Source organism: Lontra canadensis, unplaced genomic scaffold, assembly GCF_010015895.1.
Source record: "Lontra canadensis isolate GAN:19392208 unplaced genomic scaffold, GSC_riverotter_1.0 scaffold37, whole genome shotgun sequence".
Classification (NCBI taxonomy): Eukaryota; Metazoa; Chordata; class Mammalia; order Carnivora; family Mustelidae; genus Lontra; species Lontra canadensis.
Window position 1 is genome coordinate 17708229 of NW_022631031.1, and position 8086 is coordinate 17716314.

Here is an 8086-nt window from a genome sequence, read left to right on the forward strand (position 1 = left end):
TTGGCTAGATCTGTTTATAACCTTAGGGAACATTTTTGAGCACTCAGTAATCACAATATTGGGGCCTTCAACAAAGTAGCAAGACCCCTCTTAAAGTAATTACTATGTAGGTTTATCACAAAAATACATTTCCCTTGGGGCACCTGGGTGGCTCATTCAGTTAAGCTTCTGCCTTCAGCTCAGGTCTTGATCCCAAGGTCCTGGGAAAGAGCCCTGAGTTGGGCTCCCTGCTCAGTGGGGAATTGGTTTCTTCTTCTCCTTCTGCCCCTGCCTGCCCCCGGCCCTGCTCCCCACCCTCATGCTTGCATGCAGGCTCTCTCTCAAATAAATAAAATCTTTAAAAAAAAAAAAAAGTTCTCTTACATGCATAAATAACCTTTACTTTAATATTACCATGATCTATTAATTTCCTATCAAACCTATGGATATAGCATTAAGAAAATAATATCAATTCTCAAAACTATTATTTAACTGGAACCAACAATTCTTTAAAATTCTTTAAACTTTCATACCAAACTATCCCCCTTTATTTAATACCTGGTTATAAATGGAAAAAAATTGAAAAAAATTTTAAGTCCTAAAAAATGAAGGCTTATAATTCATAAATTAGAAATCAAAGGACTAATTATTCTGCTCACCTTCTCAGAAGATCTTTTTGTTTTTATTTATTTTTTTTAATATTTGTATGAATAAAAAAAGAGTGGCCATGGTATTTCAGTATGATGTTATGTCCAGGAGATATCACAATTCAGAATATTTGCAGTACATCAAATGAAACCTTACACAGCATATGTTTTTAAACTCTTTTCAGTGTCATAAATGTTACAGGGTTCCTGGCTTGTTCGCTTAAGCATTTCATGGTATATTATGCTACATCAGATTGCCAAGAAATCTGCTTCTCCCCACTATCCCTGCTTATTATTAAACTGGGCCATTCAAAATCCTTTCAGGGTCAACACAAGTTGAAATCTGAATCATTAAGTTCCTTTATCATGGGGTATTATCCCAAGCATATAGCACTAAAAAGAGATGTACATCATTTCCTTTGTGTTCTCTTTCACAACTCTTCTGTTCAATATTAGCAAAATCTACACAGACAGCAAACATGCCTTAAGTATTATGAAGTTCCAGTTATCATGCTAAACTCTATAAATACAAAAGCTATTAAAACACAGTCCTGGTCTCAAGTTGCTTATAGTTTAACAGAGAGGGGCGCCTAGGAGGCTCAGTTGATTGAGCGACTGCCTTAGCTCAGGTCATGATCCTGGAGTCCCAGGATCAAGTCCTTCTCAGCCGCGTGGGTGTCTGCTTCTCCCTCTGACCCTCCCTGCTCTCATACTCTCTCTCTTTCTCTCTCTCTCTCATTCTTTCATTCTCTCATTCTCTCTCTCTCAAATAAATAAATAAAATATTTAAAAATAAAAAAATAAAAGGTCTTGCAAAAATCTGTCAATATCCAAAATTCTTAAAAGTTTCGTGCTACAGCAGGATTGGACCCTCTGCTTTACCCAAATCTCAGAAAAATAGGGCTTGATAAGTTTGAGTGGGTTCTCTGAAGGTCTACACACAGGATACCATTAGTGGACACAACCAAGGAACATTTTAAATACTACTAGCTTACTATTAATAGCCATAGGCCACATTTTCTTTTGAAGTCATCTAACCTTCTTCATTTATAGACTAATGTCATATGGAAACCAGATTAACTAAAACAGTCACTTGATCTACATATAGCAAGCATATTTTTTGAAGTATATCAGCAACTTTCCTCTTTCACATACCATAAAGATATCCTAAATCATCTACCTTTCTTGAAAATTGGGGTGGTACTAAGACTGTTACAACATTAAAATAGAAATAAAATTTAGTAATTACTTGGACCACAAAATAGAATTTTCAAGTCAATAAGGATAAGAAATAGTCCTGAAAGTAAGACTTTGTATGAGAGAAAAGGGTTTCCTAAATTCCTTTATGTCCCTGTGTAACAAATGAAGACACAGATCTGACTGACTTGATCACAGATTTTTCTAGAAAAGATGTCCATCCACTCTTACCACTTTTATTTAACATAGTACTGAAAGTCCTAGCCACAGCAGTTAGACAACAAAAAGAAATAAAAGACATCCAAATCGGTAAGAAGAAGTAAACCTTTCACTATCAGCAAGTGAAAAGAAACTATATGTAGAAAACCCTAAAGAGTCCACCAAAAAAATTATTAGAACTAATCAATGAATTCAGTAAAGTTGCAGGATAGAAAATCAAAGTACAGAAATCTATGGCATTCCTATACACTATTATTGAAGCAGCAGAAAGTGAAATTAAGAAAACAATCCTATTTACAATTGCACCAAAAAATAAAATGCAATAAACTAACCAAAGAAATGAAAGACTTGTACTATGAAAACTATAAAATATTGATTAAAGAAATTTAAGACAATTCAAAGAAATGGAAAGACATGCTAATAAATTGGATGAACAAATATGATTAACATGTCTACACTACTCAAAACAATCTACAGATTGAATGCAATCCCTATCAAAATACCAACAATATTCTAGTTCACAGACTAGACAAACAATCCTAAAATTTATATGGAACCACAAAAGACCCCAAATAGTCAAACCAATCTTGAAAAGGAAAAATAAACCTAGAGGTATCACAATTCCAGACATCAAGATATACTAGAAAGCTGTTGTAATCAAAACAGTATGGCACTGGCATAAGACAGACACATAGATAAACAGAACACAAGAGAAAACCCAGAAATAAGCCCACAAGTATAAGGTCAATTAATCTTCAACAAAGAGGAAAGAATATGCAATGGGAAAAAGATAGTCTCTTCAACAAATGGTGTTGGAAAAACTGGACAGCTACATGCCAAAGAATGAAACCAGACTACTTTCTTACACCAAACACAAAAGTAAATTCAAAATGGATTAAAGACATAAATATGTGACCTGAAATCATAACAATCTTAGAAGAGGGTACAGACAATAATCTCTGACACCAGCTGTAGCAACATTTCTCTAGCTATGTCTCCTGAGGCAAGGGAAATAAAAGCAAAAATAAACTACATCAAAATAAAAAGCTTCCATACAGTGAAGGAAACAAGAAAACCCAAAGAAACCTACTGAATGGGAGCAAACATTTGCAAATGACATACCCATTATTTAGTGTCTAAAATGTATAAAGAACTTAATACAACTCAATACCCAAAAAACAACCCAATTAAAAATGGTCAGAAATGGGCACCTGGGTGGCTCAGTGGGTTAGGCTGCTGTCTTCGGCTCAGGTCATCATCTCAGGGTTCTGGGATTGAGTCCCACATCGGGCTCTCTGCTCAACAGGGAGCCTGCTTCCCTCTCTCTCTCTCTGCCTGCCTCTCTGCCTATTTGAGATCTCTGTCAAATAAATAAATAAAATCTTTAAAAAAGAAATGGTCAGAAGACATATACAGACATTTCTCCAAAGACATACAAATGGCCAACAGACACGTGAGAAGATACTCAACATCACACATCATCGGGAAAACACAAATCAAAAACACAATGAGCTATCATCTCACATTTGTCAGAATGGCTAAAATCAAAGCCACAAGGAACAAGTGTTGGTGAAGATGTAGAGTAAAAGGAACTCTTGCACTATTTTGGGGAATGCAAACTGGTACAGTCACTGAGGAAAACAGTACAGAGATTCCTCAAACAGATAAAAATAGAACTACCCTATGATCCAGTAATCACACTACCCAAACTTACAAAAACACTAATTCAAAGGGATACATTCATCCATATACTTACTGCAACATTATTTTCTTTTTTTTTTAATAATTTTATTTTTTATAAACATACATACATATATATATATATATTTTCCCCCAGGGGTACAGGTCTGTGAATCTCCACGTTTACAAACTTCACAGCACTCACCATAGCACATACCCTACCCAATGTCCATAACGCCCCCTCCCAACCCCCCTCTGCCCAGCAACCCTGTTTGTTTTGTGAGATTAAGAGTCACTTATGGTTTGTCTCCCTCCCAATCCCAACTTGTTTCATTTACTCTTCTCCTACCCCATTAACCCCCCATGTTGCATCTCCTCTCCCTCATATCAGGGAGATCATATGATAGTTGTCTTTCTCCGCTTGACTTATTTCGCTAAGCATGATACCCTCTAGTTCCATCCACGTTGTCGCAAATGGCAAGATTTCATTTCTTTTGATGGCTGCATAGTATTCCATTGTGTATATATACCACATCTTCTTTATCCATTCGTCTGTTGATGGACATCTAGGTTCTTTCCATAGTTTGGCTATTGTAGACATTGCTGCTATAAACATTCGGGTGCACGTGCCCCTTCGGATCACTACGTTTGTATCTTTAGGGTAAATACCCAGCAGTGCAATTGCTGGGTCATAGGGTAGTTCTATTTTCAACATTTTGAGGAACCTCCATGCTGTTTTCCAGAGTGGTTGCACCAGCTTACATTCCCACCAACAGTGTAGGAGGGTTCCCCTCTCTCCGCATCCTCGCCAGCATCTGTCATTTCCGGACTTGTTAATTTTAGCCATTCTGACTGGTGTGAGGTGGTATCTCATTGTGGTTTTGATTTGTATTTCCCTGATGCCGGGTGATATGGAGCACTTTTTCATGTGTCTGTTGGCCATCTGGATGTCTTCTTTGCAGAAATGTCTGTTCATGTCTTCTGCCCATTTCTTGATTGGATTCTTTGTTCTTTGGGTGTTGAGTTTGCTAAGTTCTTTATAGATTCTGGACACTAGCCCTTTATCTGATATGTCATTTGCAAATATCTTCTCCCATTCTGTCAGTTGTCTTTTGGTTTTGTGAACCGTTTCCTTTGCTGTGCAAAAGCTTTTGATCTTGATAAAATCCCAATAGTTCATTTTTGCCCTTGCTTCCCTTGCCTTTGGCGATGTTCCTAGGAAGATGTTGCTGCGGCTGAGGTCGAAGAGGTTGCTGCTTGTGTTCTCCTCAAGGATGTTGATGGATTCCTTTCTCACATTGAGGTCCTTCATCCATTTTGAGTCTATTTTCGTGTGTGGTGTAAGGAAATGATCCAATTTCATTTTTCTGCATGTGGCTGTCCAATTTTCCCAACACCCTTTGTTGAAGAGGCTGTCTTTTTTCCATTGGACATTCTTTCCTGCTTTGTCGAAGATTAGTTGACCATAGAGTTGAGGGTCTATTTCTGGGCTCTCTATTCTGTTCCATTGATCTATGTGTCTGTTTTTGTGCCAGTACCATGCTGTCTTGATGATGACAGCTTTGTAATAGAGCTTGAAGTCCGGAATTGTGATGCCACCAACTCTGGCTTTCTTTTTCAATATTCCTTTGGCTATTCGCGGTCTTTTCTGGTTCCATATAAATTTTAGGATTATTTGTTCCATTTCTTTGAAAAAAATGGATGGTACTTTGATAGGAATTGCATTAAATGTGTAGATTGCTTTAGGTAGCATAGACATTTTCACAATATTTATTCTTCCAATCCAGGAGCATGGAACATTTTTCCATTTCTTTGTGTCTTCCTCAATGTCTTTCATGAGTACTTTATAGTTTTCTGTGTATAGATTCTTAGTCTCTTTGGTTAGGTTTATTCCTAGGTATCTTATAGTTTTGGGTGCAATTGTAAATGGGATGGACTCCTTAATTTCTCTTTCTTCTGTCTTGTTGTTGGTGTAGAGAAATGCGACTGATTTCTGTGCATTGATTTTATATCCTGACACTTTACTGAATTCCTGTACAAGTTCTAGCAGTTTTGGAGTGGAGTCTTTTGGGTTTTCCACATATAGTATCATATCATCTGCGAAGAGTGATAGTTTGACTTCTTCTTTGCCGATTTGGATGCCTTTAATTTCTTTTTGTTGTCTGATTGCTGAGGCTAGGACTTCTAGTACTATGTTGAATAGCAGTGGTGATAACGGACATCCCTGCCGTGTTCCTGACCTTAGCGGAAAAGCTTTCAGTTTTTCTCCATTGAGAATGATATTTGCGATGGGTTTTTCATAGATGGCTTTGATAATATTGAGGTATGTGCCCTCTATCCCTACACTTTGAAGAGTTTTGATCAGGAAGGGATGCTATACTTTGTCAAATGCTTTTTCAGCATCTATGGAGAGTATCATGTGGTTCCTGTTTTTTCTTTTATTAATGTGTTGTATCACATTGATTGATTTGCGGACGTTGAACCAACCTTGCAGCCCTGGAATAAATCCCACTTGGTCGTGGTGAATAATCCTTTTAATGTACTGTTGAATTCTATTGGCTAGTATTTTGGTGAGAATTTTTGCATCTGTGTTCATCAAGGATATTGGTCTGTAGTTCTCTTTTTTGATGGGATCCTTGTCTGGTTTGGGGATCAAGGTGATGCTGGCCTCATAAAATGAGTTTGGAAGTTTTCCTTCCATTTCTATTTTTTGGAACAGTCTCAGGAGAATAGGAATTAGTTCTTCTTTAAATGTTTGATAGAATTCCCCCGGGAAGCCATCTGGCCCTGGGCTTTTGTTTGGAGATTTTTGATGACTGTTTCAATCTCCTTACTGGTTATGGGTCTGTTCAGGCTTTCTATTTCTTCCTGGTTCAGTTGTGGTAGTTTATACGTCTCTAGGAATGCATCCATTTCTTCCAGATTGTCAAATTTGTTGGCATAGAGTTGCTCATAATATGTTCTTATAATTGTCTGTATTTCTTGGGTGTTCGTTGTGATCTCTCCTCTTTCATTCATGATTTTATTGATTTGGGTCCTTTCTCTTTTCTTTTTGATAAGTCTGGCCAGGGGCTTATCAATCTTATTAATTCTTTCAAAGAACCAGCTCCTAGTTTCGTTGATTTGTTCTATTGTTTTTTTGGTTTCTATTTCATTGATTTCTGCTCTGATCTTTATGATTTCTCTTCTCCTGCTGGGTTTAGGGTTTCTTTCTTGTTCTTTCTCCAGCTCCTTTAGGTGTAGGGTTAGGTTGTGTACCTGAGACCTTTCTTGTTTCTTGAGAAAGGCTTGTACCGCTATATATTTTCCTCTCAGGACTGCCTTTGTTGTGTCCCACAGATTTTGAACCGTTGTGTTTTCATTATCATTTGTTTCCATGAATTTTTTCAATTCTTCTTTAATTTCCTGGTTGACCCATTCATTCTTTAGAAGGATGCTGTTTAGTCGCCATGTATTTGGGTTCTTTCCAAATTTCCTCTTGCGATTGAGTTCTAGCTTCAGAGCATTGTGGTCTGAAAATATGCAGGGAATGATCCCAATCTTTTGATACCGGTTGAGACCTGATTTAGAACCAAGGATGTGATCTATTCTGGAGAATGTTCCATGGGCACTAGAGAAGAATGTGTATTCTGTTGCTTTGGGATGAAATGGTCTGAATATATCTGTGATGTCCCTCTGGTCCAGTGTGTCATTTAAGGCCTTTCTTTCCTTGTTGATCTTTTGCTTGGATGATCTGTCCATTTCCGTGAGGGGAGTGTTAAAGTCCCCTACTATTATTGTATGATTGTCGATGTGTTTCTTTGATTTTGTTATTAATTGGTTTATATAGTTGGCTGCTCCCACGTTAGGGGCATAGATATTTACAATTGTTAGATCTTCTTGTTGGACAGACCCTTTGAGTATGATATAGTGTCCTTCTTCATCTCTTATTATAGTCTTTGGTTTAAAATCTAAGTGATCTGATATAAGGATTGCCACTCCTGCTTTCTTCTGATGTCCATTAGCATGGTAAATTCTTTTCCACCCCCTCACTTTAAATCTGAAGTTGTCTTCGGGTTTAAAATGAGTTTCTTGTAGGCAACATATAGATGGGTTTTGTTTTTTTATCCATTCTGATACCCTGTGTCTTTTGATTGGGGCATTTAGCCCATTAACATTCAGGGTAACTATTGAGAGATATGAATTTAGTGCCATTGTATTGCCTGTAAGGTGACTGCTATTGTATATTGTTTCTGTTCCTTTCTGATCTACTACTTTTAGGCTCTCTCTTTGCTTAGAGGACCCCTTTCAATATTTCCTGTAGAGCTGGCTTGGTGTGTGCAAATTCTTTCAGTTTTTGTTTGTCCTGGAAGTTTTTAATCTCT